Below are 16,682 nucleotides of genomic sequence, written 5' to 3'. Positions count from 1 at the left end.
AGCAAATAATTAAGTGCATTTGTCATTGCTGATTTGCTTTTACAATTATGACAAGGTTTATATTACGGCTGTTATTCTGTTAAACAAAACATCCGCCGGGAACACCCAGAGCGGTGCTGTAAGCACAGTTGATAGAAATTAATGGGCGAGCTACGGTAGCTTAATCAGTGTAGTGCGTTAAAAGGATTTCATTCTCATTAGTTGCTCTTGGTGTTTCTTTATTATAATTTCAACATAGGCATAAATATGACACTTTCTTTCTGTACCATACGGGAACATGTGGGGTCGACCGCATTTTGTAGTTTTCTTGATTTAATAACTTACCTCCTGTTATTTTCATATATTTACCAGCAAAACGAGCATCTTCTAATTTCTTACCCTTACCCTTACCCTTGCGCAAATCAAATAATGCTTTGTTTTTTTTGGAAATTACCATATGAAAAAGTATGGTACAGTTGCATTGCTTTAAACTTGAAACCCCGGCAAGCAGAACGAATGAAATCAACATTCAGCAAAGAAGTAACGGCATCTTCCTCTGGTATGAATGTCTCTGTCGTCTTTTCAAAAGCTGATTGGATGACCGGTTTAAGAGGTGAGTTGATCAAAAGACACCGCTCTAGATCTCGATGATCTTGGCTTGCAGACCAGCCCATTGCTGCGGATTGGCATTGATGTCCTATTGCTTTGGAATAGAAGTGAAGGCAATGTTCTTCTCTGTGACGTCATCAGAAACAGAGCAAAAGTTCATCTGCTGTTGGTGCCATCTGTTCATTTATATCATTACCATGCATGTATTCCGATAGCTAATTGATAGATTCGTCAAAACCATTAAATATGGGCTACATGGAAGAAACTTACCGGTTAGAAGTGCCTGGAAGTTTAATGTAAATTATAAGTAGCTGTTTTAATCTATTTAGACTAGACAGCCCCACAAACAAGAGCAAATAGAAACGTTTTATATAGCATGAACCAGGGCAAAAGAAATAGAATTGGAATGTTGAATGAACTAATTCGAGTATTCTTCAAACATCTTTTAGTCGCTGGTGATGTTACGAAGACTATTATATTTGACTTCTAGGTAGACATCCGCCGCAAACAACAGGAAAGCTGAATGCCTCATGTTACATAGACTTGTACAAATGAAATTGACACGGAGAGTTAAATAGAAAAATAAATCTTGATGGTAAACGCAAAGGCTTCTTGATAAAACGTCCGTTGCAATATCCGAAACAGCCGAGCTGCGTAAAACATAGGCGGTTCATCAAAGACATCCCGGCGGTTGTACATACATCTGCCGCTGAATAATTTAAAGACCGCTGGTTCCGCCCGTGTATTCCACAAGAAAAATTCCTTTCCGTGTTCAAATCTTGTATTCATAGCAATATCAAAGATGCATGTTCCACGTTTTAATGCCTTATCTAACTGCTGATGAGAACAGAGTTGTAAGGAAAAGTTGACAGGGAGGAAAAACCTAACGTCCCTGCTCGCTAAGTTATCAGTTCAAGCAGTGATGTACATTGTCATGATAAATAGGAGTCTATCCAGTCAGAAAGATCGCTTCCTTCATCACTGCTTGTATCCTACTTTGATCAGTCTATTACTGGCGTATATCATGGTTGACCCCGGCCCTTGCTACGTATAGAAGGCGATTTGTGCTTTTCCCAACGTAACTCGCGTTGATGCGTAAACTAGGTGTATACCCAGGTCAAGTGCGGCCTTGAACTCTGATTGACAAAACTGCTGTGTTATTCATGAACATTAGTTAAGCTGAATGGCTCTCCGCGGCGCGAGCTCGCACCTTTGCCCCACTGATGCTGGAATTAACCATACATGTGCTGTCGTGTAGCGCCCCCAGCGGAGATCAATGAAAACTCGCAGCTTTTTTTCCCTATATTGTATGTACATATTTGCATGCCACGAAACTCCCGTAAAGTTTTCTCTTCGTCTGATGCTTATGAAAGAGTTCATACATTAAAGTCTTCAAACAAAAGATAAGGATACAAAACATTAAGAAAATCATCTTTACGAGTAAATAGGGTAAAATCAGGTGACAGGCCATACTTAAGCGCAAGAAGTCTTCAGCGTTTGATTTGATCGTCATGATGACGAGTGCTATACAACAAATATTAGATGCAATAAGAATATCACCTTGCGGTTCACAGGAAATATCGAAAGTTTTCACAACAAATGTAACTGGCTTGAAGACATGCCAAGTCGACTGTTGATAAATCATCAAATGATACGAAGCTGTACTTTTACTTTTATCGGATTTCGCATCACGGAAATGGTTATGGATATTCGATGACCATTGTGGGAAAGAAACAACGGTCTCCCAAAACCCTTGAGAAATTCCACCCCTATTTGATCCCCAATAAGTGAGCGATTCATCCATTCGCACGGCGGTCTCTGATAAATCATTGGGTGCGACGCGCCATATGGATTCCACGCGGTTTCCTTCATACTATTCATAATGAAGGCAGCCCCGCCAGAAGCTGTATGCGCTGTTGGGGGTCCAGACTAGCGTCCGCCTTCGTCACGTTCGATACCAATCAGTACCCGGGGTCTCCGTGTTCGTTATTAGTCCGACATCTTGATAGACAGGCGATGTATCGACCTGTGTTTGTGTACCGAGCCTGCGTTCTATCGCGACTCGTCATTTGAACGCCCGCTGTGCCCGTACAGGTCCCCTCCAACTCGGCACTGCGTACCCACACCGAGTACTGTCGAGCGCAGTGCACAGCCTCTGCGTACAGGGCAAGGATTTCGTTTTGAACAGAGAGGAGAACCTTTCGCCGACCGGATTCGACGATGGAATTGTAAGCAGGTAGGGTAATTTCATCGATTTTAAACTTCTGGTAGAGAGAGGTACATGGGTACGCATTTTACCTTCTCCTTGAATACTTGTCCGCATATTTCAGAGCTTTAAGAGTACGAGACAAGGACCCCTCTTAAACGCCTGGCCAAAATGCCCGTTTTAGTGTGTTTTCACTCACAGATTGTAGCAGTGCAATTCGGACAGGTTGGTCGTTTCGGTATGTTGAATATTCAACCTCTTCATTTTCCCTTAATTGGGAAAGTATCGCTGTAACAGCAGGCCTGTACACCACTTTCTGATCTCTAATCTTCGATGCCATTAATCATCGCACCTGCCATAGTGTAGGGGAGATATTAGACAAGAATCCATTTAGCCACAAAGGAGGTGTGAGATTAGGTATAGTACCGGAACGCTTTGAACAAATACCTGCATAATTTCAACAGCTCCAATATTTGTCTGATGCAGCTAGCTTTAAATACGTTCCTAATGTACTGGCGGTCAAAAGTATCCCCTTGATAGAATTTACAGAACTGGCGGAAGTTTTGTTGGGTTGTGCATAATTGTTACCATTCAAAAAATAATGCAAAATAATTGTATTGTATATCTATGAATGAATGAATGTTGGCGCTAGTTTTTTTCATGGGGAACCCATATGATTCGAAGCAGACATTCTTTTTAAACTTCTTTCACCGGGCGGATGTTCAAACTACTTGTATTATTTTGATCCAACGCCCGGGTAAAATGAGAGTATATCTTGCTATGTGTGCTATTTTGGATGGTGTGTGCAATTCCGTGGGTGGGAATGGCACACTGATTGCACACAATTCGCTATTGTACAGTTTTCACACGCGCTGTGGGATTGTAGATTCGTGCTCGTTACACCACCGCAGTGAATATAGCAACAATATATCTTCTATTGCCCATCGCTGCCGCTGGTTAAGTCTCATTTAAGTTGAGCGAAACTGTAGATGTTGCACGAAGGTGTGTGTGCTAAACAATGGAGCTTATGAACACGGAGGTATATTGAATTTCTGTAATGTATTCGCTATCGACGTAACATCTTCGCTGCCTCGGGAGAAATGTATGTTCTTCCGATGGTCTTATTTCCAATTTTCGGTGAGTACCCCATTCCACCCAGACCAATTACCCACCTTGGTATGGGAGTGCGCTGAAGAGTCCGAGAAGGCCCTTCTACTCTCCGCTGATGGTGTAAATGGCCTATAACCTTTCCAATCTCCTTCCGCCCGCCGAAATACAACCTCCCAAAGACGATTTTTGTGGAAATGCCATCGTGAAGAAAATCGCCAGACGTTTAGTTTGAGAGTGATCAGCAGATTCCATGACGTGCGTGGATACTAGTTCTTCGTTCTGATGACCAGGGAGTACCGATGCCTATCTGCTGCCTGCTGTATCATATCATGGCGTCTGGACATGACTAAAAAAGACCAAGACAAGGAGACCAAAATGCTGTCCTTTCAAGTTATCTGACGGTATTTTATTAAATTATTAAGGTATTCTTAAAAATCATACCATTCGTAAAATCGGTTGTTGAATTTGTTCAGGTCGTAAAATACAGGAGCTTAAATTATCATTATTATTATTTTTTATCTATTTAACTAGGAAAAACACTCTCAGGCTACTGCCTGTTTTTCAGGTGACCCTGGGCACATATAAATACATACATACATACATACAACACTTTGTCCTACTCTAATCTAGTGCCTTGTTTTACTTTATTTACTATTGGGCTATCTAGAATTTGTCCTTACTTCATTTGCATATCTTATCGTAGTTTTGTGAATAAATACATGTTTGACTACAGGTCTTGTTCAGTCACTAACAGACGAAAGTGGAAAGCTGTCTGAAACGTTTGACAGTTTCCAAATATCCGGTCGCTTGTGTGGCTGTAATGCTGTGTATCGTATTAGCTGGATGTCTACCCTCCATCGACGCGCTGAGTTTTGTACCTGAATATTACTGGAGAGCTGTCGATAACGTCCACGTACCCCCAACTGTGTCTGTCCCACGAGAGAGTTTACACGGAGTAGCCAGAGACAGCAAAGTAATTGCGCCGCGGCACGGAAACTTGGAAGAACGTCGTTAAAACAAATAGCTTCCACCACGGTTGGCTGGGAGTACCTAGCACCATGTCGGGTGCACATATATATTCAGGGACAAGTACGTTACCAAAGACCCCGGGTGACCAATACCATAATCTTCATGGTCGGAAAATATACTTGTACCCATGTGCTGTTGGTCGTAAAATTGCAGACGGCGTATGATGCCCTGACATGGTCACAACGATTGTTGCCTCGGGCATCTAATAGGCTGAAGCACGTTGCTGCCGGCACTGGTAACAATGGAAAAGGCTAGGCTATAAGGGTTCATGGGCGGCGATAGGAATCTAGAAAAGCAATAAAACCTGATCCCAATTTAGAATATGCACTAAAATGAACAGGAAAAGCGGCAACAGCTGTATCCATGGGTCATTCTACAGCTTCTCGGATATGGTCAGTATTGTCTTATCACAACGTACTGTCCGTGCCCCCTCTTGGGGCTACCTGTCTCGGGATTTGATTATCTCCCAGCCACGTCCGACGCCTCAAACCTTGGTATGATTTACGCTCTGGCTGCAGCTGGCCCATTTTACCGCATGTGATTACCGTAAATCCCGCTGACGGCTGTATGCGCGTTAAACGACAGTTTTCCCCTCCGCGCCGTTTTACACCTATATCCGCGGAGCCCGAAGGCCGGGGTGATTACAACTCCCGGGGATTGTATCTCTCGCGTCCATCAGTCAGCAGGGGCGGCACCTTATTGATTTACCGGCGAACATCCGCGAAAATATTACGATGCCTTCAGAGATATTCGCCAATATTCCTGATTACTTTCTTTTGTAATGAATTTCAATAAGGGCGCCTCTGTGCTGCGATAAATCAACAGATGCTTTAATCCTAGCCGTGCATGATGGGTGTTCTATGGGGCGGAATATCGACTGATGAAAAGTCTCACCCATTCTTTAGGAACCGTAAGGAACACCCGTAGGAAAAGTGAAACAAAGTAAGTCACTACTTCCAGAATCCTGTCCCGATTCTAGACTTGATCTTATGTGTTATTATTTAAGAAATGGCAAGCAAAAATCTGAAAACGCTGTACAAATGAACTGTATGAAAACACGAAGACGTTAGATTTCTATTAATGAATGAATGAATGAATGGTTTATTTATTTATTGCACAGTCTAATAGGAGGGGATTGCTGCCTCTTTGCTGAACCGTACGCATTTTCAGATTCGTTGAGACATGGAATTTAAAAATTGATTGGTGGAATTTTACTATAAAACTGAATACTCAAGAAAAACATGTCTGGGTTTTAGGTAATTCTGTTGCGAACGTCGCCTACAACTCTACGGCGTACAAGTTCGTTCTTCTTTGTTACTAGCATTATCGGGAAAAGTCAAACCCTAGTAGTTTTCTACTGGGTTGGAATTCTTAACATCGGTGCCTATATATGTGACTAGACTACAAAGTTAGACGCTTTACGGTGCTTACTATGATCATCCAATAAAGTCGGGCGGGCGGAAAATTAGATAACGTTTTAGTGCGTCTTAAACATTAGAGAAAGGTTTACATAGTTAGATACATAGTAATCTACTTATAAATAAATCAATTCAGAAATCTCATCATTTCTGGTTCCGAAGCTTGTGTGTTACGCCGAAGGGTAGTCAGACCGGCTGTACATACAGGTTGTGCTGTTACTGAAAGATTTACATTGTGATAATGTCGCCTTACTTCAAAAATAAATACCTGGTTAGAAGATGAACTGGCACAGTCGCAACAATAGACCGAGAAGGTAAAAAAAATCCTGACGCAATACATTACTTAGAAGCTAAGAATCAAAACAGCTTACGGTAAACCCCGCTATGTTGAACATTAAGGTCCCAAATTTCATTGGAGATTAGATGCTTTGTTAGTAGACTGTTTCTCTAGGGACTAATAATTTTCTCCTCCTATGTTTTGATTAGTTGAGTTGCCAATTAGTGCAATTTTGCCTTGATTTGTTCATTCCTGCTAAGTCTTTCATTTATAACCAAATACCGTTCTTAGAAAAAGTATGACCATTATCTTGAACAGCTCATCTGAATTCTGTATGCTTGCCAAAATGTCAGATAATGCTTGCATGGGGAATCTTAAGTTGCCGACGTTTAAGACAATGACTAGCATGTAGCTTTCCTTATTCCAGGAAATGATCTCTCATTAGGAAATAATTCACTTTGACTTTGAAAGAGATCGACCTTGATACTGAAATACACTTTAACATCGTGCCCTGATTATAAATGCTAGGCCTTCTAAAGGCAGGCGGCACTAACAGACGTTTGGCGTCCGACAAGTGGTAACTATCCGCTTTGTTCCACAAGACTGCTGAGGTACTACTCTGTATGTAGAAGGCGTAAGCAATCTGAGACGACCACGGATAATCTTGTCTTGGTGCTGTATCTAAGTTGCATATTTCCCCTGCCACCGGTCAAATGTTAATGGTTTTTTTTTGCTCTGTAGCCCACGATAATTCCCTGAAAGGTCGGAAGACACTCTATTCGTGACAAACCCTTACAGCCATGGTCATGCTGAATCTAGAGGTTATTTCTTTCGCAGAAACGTATTTTGATCAAGCAAAAGGCAAATTCCTAACGCTAAAACCTTCTTGACTTATTGTAACGTTTATTCACACTTTGTGAAGCTATGCTGGAAAAGATCTTTAGGCCAATATTTCTTTTAAGTATTACTTTCTCATGTTTGGTCGATGGTACAACAGGATTATCCCAAACCTATGAATCCAGGTGTATCAAAAACATGGGAAAACTTAATTTCACTCAAGTACCGGCAATCCTCTTATAATTGGTAGTTGACGTTAACGTGCTCCGACACCATGACCATCACCATTTTTGCTACCGGATTCCGAACTTCAGACGACCCCTGAACAACCCTATAACGTCCCCTCCATATTTATAGTTGACCCCGCTGGCCCTGTGCTCATCCCCCTTTAAAACATCGCCCCACGTAGGGGTGATATTTACCAATCAAGACCGTACAGGGTGGTGACTTATCGACGGCAAAGGGCATCTTATCTTTTGCCACACTCAGCAGATCAAGCTAACGATAGCTTAGAATGGCCTGAGGACCTGGGAAATATAGTCTCAAGTCGTCAAGCGATATTGGCATGAGCTAAAAGAGCCTTTTGAATGAAAATAAGAAGTGGTCTTTTGTACCCGATTGTAATGCAGTGCACGTCCTGGCATTTTCTGGCGATGGACGACCATTCAATGTTTAGTTTTTGTGGAATACGTACAGATGTCGAGGTCCAAGAGGTTGTAATCGAATGGATCACGAGGTCTTAAAACGTGTACTAGCGTTGATAACGCTCCCTTTTAAACTTGATTCACTTACACTTGCCTTCCAAATTCTGTCTTATCTGATTTAAGACCGAGGCGCATTGCTTCCTTTCACAGTCAAAGAAAACGTGACTTAGTGAAGTGGCGCGGGATTGCATTATACTATCACTAAAACTCATTTATTAAAGATTGTTGCCGGCAACTATGCTTGATTGCCCGCTGTGTGTAACAGTCAAAGGAAATGTGATGTATTCTTAGAAGTGCCTGGTGCGAGAATGATTATTCTTTTCTCATTTCCTTTTCCTTTTGGCACAGTCTAGCTCACCCTTCCAACTCTAGCTGTAGTTTTGTACATTGAGCAAGAGATATTAAACATAAGAGTTATTCTGTTAAGCAGAAGACAAAACTTATGTGGAGCGTAACTTTTGAACCCATTCATATGGGGCATAAATCCTGGTACAGTTTCAGTTGCAAAATCATAGCTGAATACTGTTGATACTGTTATTAACAGTCCAAGTCTTCTTCTCCCACAAACTACACAAAGGCTAGAAAATAGTATACAGTGTGTACATCTATCAACATGCAAGGTCTATATTGAAACATCTAACATACGATTTTAAGTCTATATGCACGGTGTAAAGATATAGTTAAATTTAGGATCAGTTGTCTTTGATGTTTTAATCAACAAGTTAACGTTCCGGATATTAGATGACTTGAACCCCGAGGAAGACTGTAGTTCAAACACCGTTGCACTGTTTTATCTCTGTGGTATGTCCCTGAGAAATGTTTGCCACGTAGAGAACTATACATTAGGACCAAACCAGAGTTTCCTCCCCACAGCTTGTAAGAGAAATACGTCAAGCCGAGGCCCTCTTCAGGTTACGATCCAATTCCAAACAGTACACAACCCCATCTATTTGAACGGCGAAATCTGACGACGTAATAGCAGGCAAATAGCCCTTCTGCTCTGTTCTGTTTCTTTCTGAACACCACTGTTCAAAAACGAATGAGTTAATTATGATATTGTAATCTGTAACCAGTATGTACATGTACGGGATATGTACATGCATTCATGAACCAAAGGAACTCCATCGACTTTATTCTATATGTACAAATCTTCTCAGGGGTATTTACATCATTCAACGGTAACGGCATTTGATTTAGATGACAACTGGGTCTCATTGTTGCAATTTTCTTACAGGTCTCTTTATTTGATTATTGATGTATTTTGTTTCAGCATCATGATGAGAGAAATTGCTGACCTACAAAATCTCTAATGTCTAGATTTGGCAGCACGAATGGGCTGAATTGTACTTTTACTGTTAAGTGTGTAGTCCTTTGTTTCTCATGACTCGACTCATTATTAATGGCTGCCTCTATAAGCAACGTTGCTTTTGTCCAATCATCAGGAGAATAAATGTGAGTTATTGAATAACACTTCTTCAGAGCTTGGTGCACAGTAACAAATCAAAATACACTGGGCTGTTCTCTTCCTTGTTGACCGGAATAAGAAGGCATTTACACCCACGCACCCAGCATAATCTTTCACAAAACTTTGAATGATGATTCTGTTGCTGACCTTTACTACACAAATGAAGCCTGGTTGACAGTATCTTCATACTCAGAGGTATGTTTGTGGCCGTTTAAATGCTACTTGAATTATTCACGTTGTCCATAAGAATGCGAGTTTGCAGTGTCCGACGGAATGTTAATGTTGTAAAATGTTTCATTGCAAATTCATAGAATGTTTATGGAAAGTTTCCTTCCGAATGTGATAAAATGAATCATTCACATTGGAGTATAGGGGGAGGGGGCACAGACTATTGGACTGGTCAGTTGAAGAATGGCGGTGTTCTATAATCAATGAGAGTCTCAAGAAATGATAGACGTGAATAATCCTGGATGGTATTGAACAAGCTAGCCCTTCGCTTTGGGTATCGGGAAAGGATTTTACAACCTGTCGGCTTAGTTATACCTCTGGGCACTTGAATAGACTGCAAGGAAAACATACGAAATGTTAAATGGTTGGTTAGCCTTCCTCCAATGCTATCAGGAGGAGGCTGGCTGGAATGTTCGCGTGAAATGAATGTGAAATAAGCTGCGGTAATTTGAACAAAAGTGTGATGTTCAATAAAAGCTGCCAAGATGTGGTCCACCGACGACAGAGTGACATTTCCAGCTGCGGAGATAGCTTCCTGGCACCGAGAACTCCACCCAAGGGAGCTCTTATCACAACTCACACTGGTGCATGTGTCGGTATCATTAATTTTCGGTTAATCTTATCGGGCTCTCAGCTGCTGGAAGGTGAGTGGGAGGGATCATGACACGCGCCATGGTACCTGTGCCTCCTGTATACAGGGCTTCAATCTGGGGGAGATTATTGGAGGGTTTTACATCTACTGCATCGATACGGTGGTATGCATTCGATCTATAATCCTTTAATTATATAACTCCGCAACAGTTAGGAGGTTTAGATACCCTCTCAGTGGAGGATATATATTTGAATTACAGAGGGCCTTCTTAGGAATGAGATTTGACAGGTATTCAATGTGTCGTTCTTACGTTATCTTGCGAAGACTGTACAGAAAAGTTTCTGTGTAGTCTTCGTAAGTTAAAATGATGAAACCATCTTCATGATATTTGTAGTGTTAGACATGAAATCGAACCAATGGCAAATTGATGTTGACTTTGAAATGATTTCTAAGTCATGTGTGAGTTAAGATCAGGGTTGCATAGGATGTCTTCTTGACAATATCCTGTGGGCTGAAAAATCGTTACGACATGAAGTTCATGATAGCTGTAGTCTTAGACGTTCGTCATCGTCATATAGCCTGTTGTCTTTGACGTTGAAGAACGGTAACTGTGTGCCGGCGGCAGCGTATCTTAGAACTTTTGCTTGATAGACTACAGTGGGTTGAATAACAACTTATGTTTGATGTATAGTCTTAGTCGTTGAAACATGATGAGTCCGTTATATTGGCAGTGAAATTCAATGGAAAGTTTGCTTGATAATGTCCAACAGGTGAACATGCTGTGAATAGGCAGCTGATAGTAGCTGTAATCTTAGACAATGAAACATGTTTTACTGTTGATAAAATCTCATATTCTGTTGGACACGATTCTGGGGGCTGAACGACAGTTACGACAGTGAAACGCATGGTAGTTGTAATCTTAGACATTGAAAAATGCTTACTAAGCTGCACCAGCGGCAAGCATCATCCAAGGTTTCCGATGTGTCTTGTACAACAGTTACAATAATGAGTTTCTTGATAGATAATCTTAGTAGTCTGTGTAACGCAAACTCCGCTCTCTGGGGCTGTATCTGCCCCCTCCCCACAGAGTACCGACTGGGTGCTGGGCGGGCAGCTAAATCACGCTAGCCTTAGACATTGAAAAATGATGACTGAGTTTTACCATCTCTTAGTCTTAGAATGTGTTGGCTCGACAAGACGCAGTGGGATGAACATTAGTTAAGACAATGGGTACGTGTCACACGCTCGTCGACTCAGCAGCAGTGACTCCATCAGTCACCTGCACACTGTGTGCCAATATACTGTGATGTGATGGCATGCTTCATGTGCGCACCGTATGCCGGTACTGTGAGGACATGTAGGATGTTCACCAACCATGCAAATCCATCGTAATTACCGCTACATCTGCTATGTATGAGTGATTGGGAGACTATCGTTCTTCTACCGTCTCCATCTTATTTTCTCTCTCGACACGACTGAATACTTTACTGCACTTCAGTTATATCGCCACTTACGTACATGTTAAAAGTTGGCCTGGCGCCATGTGCTATATTTCTAGCGGATTGGGTGGGGGCTCTGTCGCTCGTATCGGACCCATCTGTATAGTTGGAGGGCAACAAGGATTTTACATGGAACTACCAAAAAGTGAGAGAAAGTCGAATGTACAAGACTAGATTGTCGTGTAGATATATATATATATATATGCACATATAACTATGTGATTGTTTCCATCGTTACATCTATTTGGTTGTTACCATATGACCTGTACTTAGCCCATCAGGGCAAACACGTGCAATTAAGATCTTCATTTATTCTTCATCCATTGAAACTCCATCTGTGTTCTTGGTAGAATACAGTTTATAACAGGATCAAACTGATATTTTTAGCATAAGCAGAAGAAAATGTTTTTTTTTACCCAAATTTTGGAATTTGCACCGACCGCTGTTAAGGGAGGAAAAATCTTCAAGTTTCAAGTTTTATTGAAGACGAAACTCATTGCAGCCTGAAAGGCTGAATTGTGAGGTTCGGACAATGATTTGAATGGTATCACAGTACAGCAAGTACTTTCAGCAGTACAACAGTAAAAGCAATCATCTACTAATAAATGGAATAACTACTTTCATGACGTCATAGTAACAACAGGGCCTTTAATACAACCATCAATGAATAGAGACGGGAGACGCCATACACACCCTGTAACTTGTAACCACTGCTCACTGAGTCACGGGTTATATCTGTGACGTGATAGAAGTGGTGGATCATGTATATTAAATCATAAGACGTTGGTAACAAATTGTAATGGTGATACAAACGATTGGAAACCTTTTCCCGTTACCGTTGGAGACAACCATCAGTAATGGATTTGAGGAGTACCTGTCAAAATCAAATGAGCTGATTAGGTAAAATGTCAAGGCTGCTCGTGTAATTTGATTACCGGACGGAATATCAAATCAAAGTTAGAGTGAACTGTTAGATTATGGAGGTATCAAATTACAGGAACGTCCATGATATGCGTGCACTTTCGGGATTACAGGAAAATCATTACTATCTTCTCATCTGATGCCTTAGGGTTTGTGGCAAGATATATAGATGTATATCGTAATGGCCATGGCCTGGCTGAGCAAGGAAACAGGCAAACTTGGCACCGTGCCTTGCTGCTAACTTTCATCTTTCTTACGTTTGGACGCAAGTGATGCTGCTTTGTTCTGGCACTTTTCCAGATAGGATATGTAGCATCACTGGTGCATCATTCCTAAAAAGCCATATCCATGAATTGTATTCAATTGATCTTGAAGATCATTACTCTTCGCACGAAAGATAATTTCTGCAAGTTATCTCTTCGAAAAATCCTAAGTGAATCTGAAACATCTGCAAACAAAATGAAAATAGAAAATACAATTCAAAAGATTTATGAAGAATCAGACTGAAAATTTCAACTGACTCGCACAGACTTCATAAGCCGTCTGAACCAATCGCCGTGAACACGTGACTTCCTGCACTTGTGACGCCAGAAATGGGTCAAATGATGGCGGGAGTCCATACCCTCCGTCCATCTTATATAGACTAATATCCAAAATTCGGTGGATATAAACCAGTAGAAACCCATCATGATCTATAAAAACAACTGCATACACATGACCTCCCCCTGAAACTAGGCATGATAACCTATATTTGGGAACAGACATTATGAGCATCATTCAGTAGGCCATCTCATTGCCCGTCTCACGATAGCCACCTGCAACCAGCTGCTTCTCTAACTGTGGCGCCTCTGCCTATTCAAAACTTTGTATTTCCGTTTTACCGTTAACGTTCCTCGAAAGATTAACAGGATTAGAAAATGTAACCGTTGGTCCATTACCATTTTACAGTACATCAATACTAAATTTGGTTCGTTTTTGTGCGTATTTGACGCTTGGCAGCGCGCATTGTAAACTCACATTGAGATAGTAAGTGGGTGATCGTGAAAGTCGAAACTAATAGTCTGGTCTGTCAGGTTTGGCGCCGGACAGCTAAGTTCTCGGTGATCAGACCGTGTGAGTTACAATTCTATACCTTCGGTTATTTGATAACACGTAAATGTAATTATGATAGTAATAGCCATATGGACCTAGGTATAATAGATTACGATAGTAAAATGATATGATGGAAAAGTAAGATAATTAGAACATACATAATGTATATGTAGTAAGTGGTTGCAATTTTTCTCTGCAAAATTGCTGTATCAAGGATAAAGTTTCCTGGACAGTTGTTTTCTATTTCATCTATGCAATCTAAAACGTGCGATGATACACTGACTGTAATGTAGAATACTGAATCACTAAACAAAATTAAGGGTGCGGTTTTGAACATTGTACATGTATTGTTTAGAATAGCAAACAAGCCAATTATTATTTTTAGCATGAAAGTCCATCTGAGTTGATAAACCACGTTGTATAAAATGTTAAACTGTTCTTCAAATAAGCATAATTAGACTTGCTAATCTTCTCTCGGGCGTGACGGGGGGCGATATTGACTTCCAACAACCTTTAACCCATTGCTGAAGTCACATGTGATACACGTCACGTGTCAGGGTGATTGGGTTAGCGAGCTGGAAAGGGCTGAGAATTTTCTTAGCTGGAAAACAGTTTGATCTTTTCCTTAACACATCATCACGGTTTTCAAAATGTAGCCAATCTCTTGAGTAATTGTTGCCTTGTGTATCTTTTATTACCTTTTCTTGCCTTCATCAACGCATCATTTAGTGTTACAGCCGTTCCCATCTTCCCAAGGACGGTCAAATTTTACTAGCTTATATAGGCAATCAGAGGACACAGCATCCTTCACCCTCCAAACTTCGTCCCGGACACAATCTGAAACTATTTTAGCTTTGAAAAATGCAGCGGGGACTTCTACTTGGCGGCGCGTGTGTTTTGTAATCCTTTATGTGGAAATAATAATCTGCACAAGTTCATCACATTTGACGGCATGCCGTAGGATTGATGTTCTGTGCGGAGAAAAGCGACTTTTCCACAGCGCGGCGGCGCGGTTCGTGCGGTGAATGTAGCCGCGACCCTGCGGCGGGACCGCTTCATATCGCCCATCTGTCGTCAATTCACTGTTTTATTCCTCTCTAATGTAGCAATACTGGGCATTGATTTTCTGATTAATCGACCCATGAATGGAAGGTCCAAAACGCTTACTCAAAAACGGTATCCGAACTATAAAAATTACAGTTCAAAAACAATAAATCGTTTAACCGTTCTAGATATCTTTGGCAAAAATACGCATTGCTGAAATCAACTAAGAAAGCGGAATCAATAAGAGAGATTGAAGATATCTGTTCAGCTACGTATCATATCTTCAAATCTATTTACTTTGACCTATTTACATAATATACATACGGTCGATGTCAAACAATCTGTGCGTATGAACAAATGCAGAGTGAAGCAAACAGGCAAAAACAAACAAGCTACAAAGAATTCAAAAAGCAGAGTGCCCGGCACGGTGTGGCATTGCGTGGACGGCACCTCAAATGCCAAGAATTCGCCAAAAGAACAAAATACTTTAAAGAACTGTAGACACGTGACATAGGTACACTCTGAGTCTGATAAATATGACGAAGACAAATACGTGAATATGAACCGTTGGTTTCGGTGGTCCAAAGAAATTATTGCTCGGCCGGGGCGTTTCCATCATCCAAATGACCTGCCACACTTTCCTCGCCGTATCATATAACATCTGGCGAGAGTTGGAAATTGGATCAGGACCACTGTTGCTTCTAACCCAAGTCTTCCAATTCGATCGTTCCTTCCGCACCTGTTGATAGCCATCCCTATCAGAATACAGATCGCGTTCTTTTAGAAATGCAGGTATGCGTCTGCGTGCGTGCACGGAATCTTGATAAACTAATCATAAGATGGAGGATATATGACTGCCGGCAATGGTCAATCCTACGGCATTACGGAAATCTCAACCTCAGCTCAGAAGGTCTTTGTCCTCGCCCATATCTTGATTTTTAACGTGACGAGAATTCTGAGTCCTCCCTGATTGCTTCTACCCGTGCGTGAATATTGTGGGTATGTGTGTCATGTAGTTCGGGAACCGTTGAGAGCCACCTGAGTTCCTTCTGTAACAGGATTTAGCTACAATTTCCAACACAATGGACCACATTTTCAGCTGCCCAGCACTAGTTTTTGTCAAGAAATGAGGTACCCAATGATTCTCATAGCCTATAACGTCACGGTGTCCAGTGGATTAAAAGCTGCCAAACAGTTATGCCGTCCCTTGTCTCTGTTCAGCGATGGCTGTAATGTCCTGAATGTTCTTTTATCTAGTTAACAAGGATCAGGACTTGTACACTGTTAATTTCGGCATCCAACGTTAACCACTTGATGTAAATAAATCATTAAGTGTAAATGTATATTTCTTGCTTGGTACAATGTTAAACTTTTCTCCAACAAAATCGGATCAAATTTTCAACGACCACTGTTGTAACTCTCGCGAGTTAACGCTCTAAAGCGATTGGTCATTACTGATCCAGAAGGAGGCGACAGTGGAGGAAAGTGTGTTGGAAGAAAGTTAAACATTGTACCATGATCACCACCAACACAGATGAGCTTCCATGATAATATTTAGTACTTGTTGACTATTTGTTTGCTATTACCTCCATGGAAGTTGGAGGTATTGTTTCTGGTGTGTCTATGTGTGTGTCTCTGTGTCCCAAATACTTTTGGTCACTTAAAATTAAGA

The 16,682-nt window shown here is 41.2% G+C and overlaps 1 protein-coding gene across 1 annotated transcript in view; it reads left to right on the top strand.

Annotated features, from left to right (window-relative positions):
- Positions 1-2,637: 2,637 nt before the first annotated feature.
- Positions 2,638-16,682, top strand: part of LOC118419755 (leucine-rich repeat-containing protein 4B-like) — a 32,581-nt gene continuing 18,536 nt past the window's right edge. Inside the window, exon 1 of the mRNA XM_035826329.1 lies at positions 2,638-2,824. The gene's annotated coding sequence lies outside the window, so the exon portion shown is untranslated. The remainder of the gene's footprint in view (positions 2,825-16,682) is intronic.

Source organism: Branchiostoma floridae, chromosome 7 (assembly GCF_000003815.2).
Source record: "Branchiostoma floridae strain S238N-H82 chromosome 7, Bfl_VNyyK, whole genome shotgun sequence".
NCBI classification, from domain to species: Eukaryota; Metazoa; Chordata; class Leptocardii; order Amphioxiformes; family Branchiostomatidae; genus Branchiostoma; species Branchiostoma floridae.
Note: the sequence above shows the minus strand (reverse complement) of the source record. Positions and strands in the feature narration are given on the sequence as shown.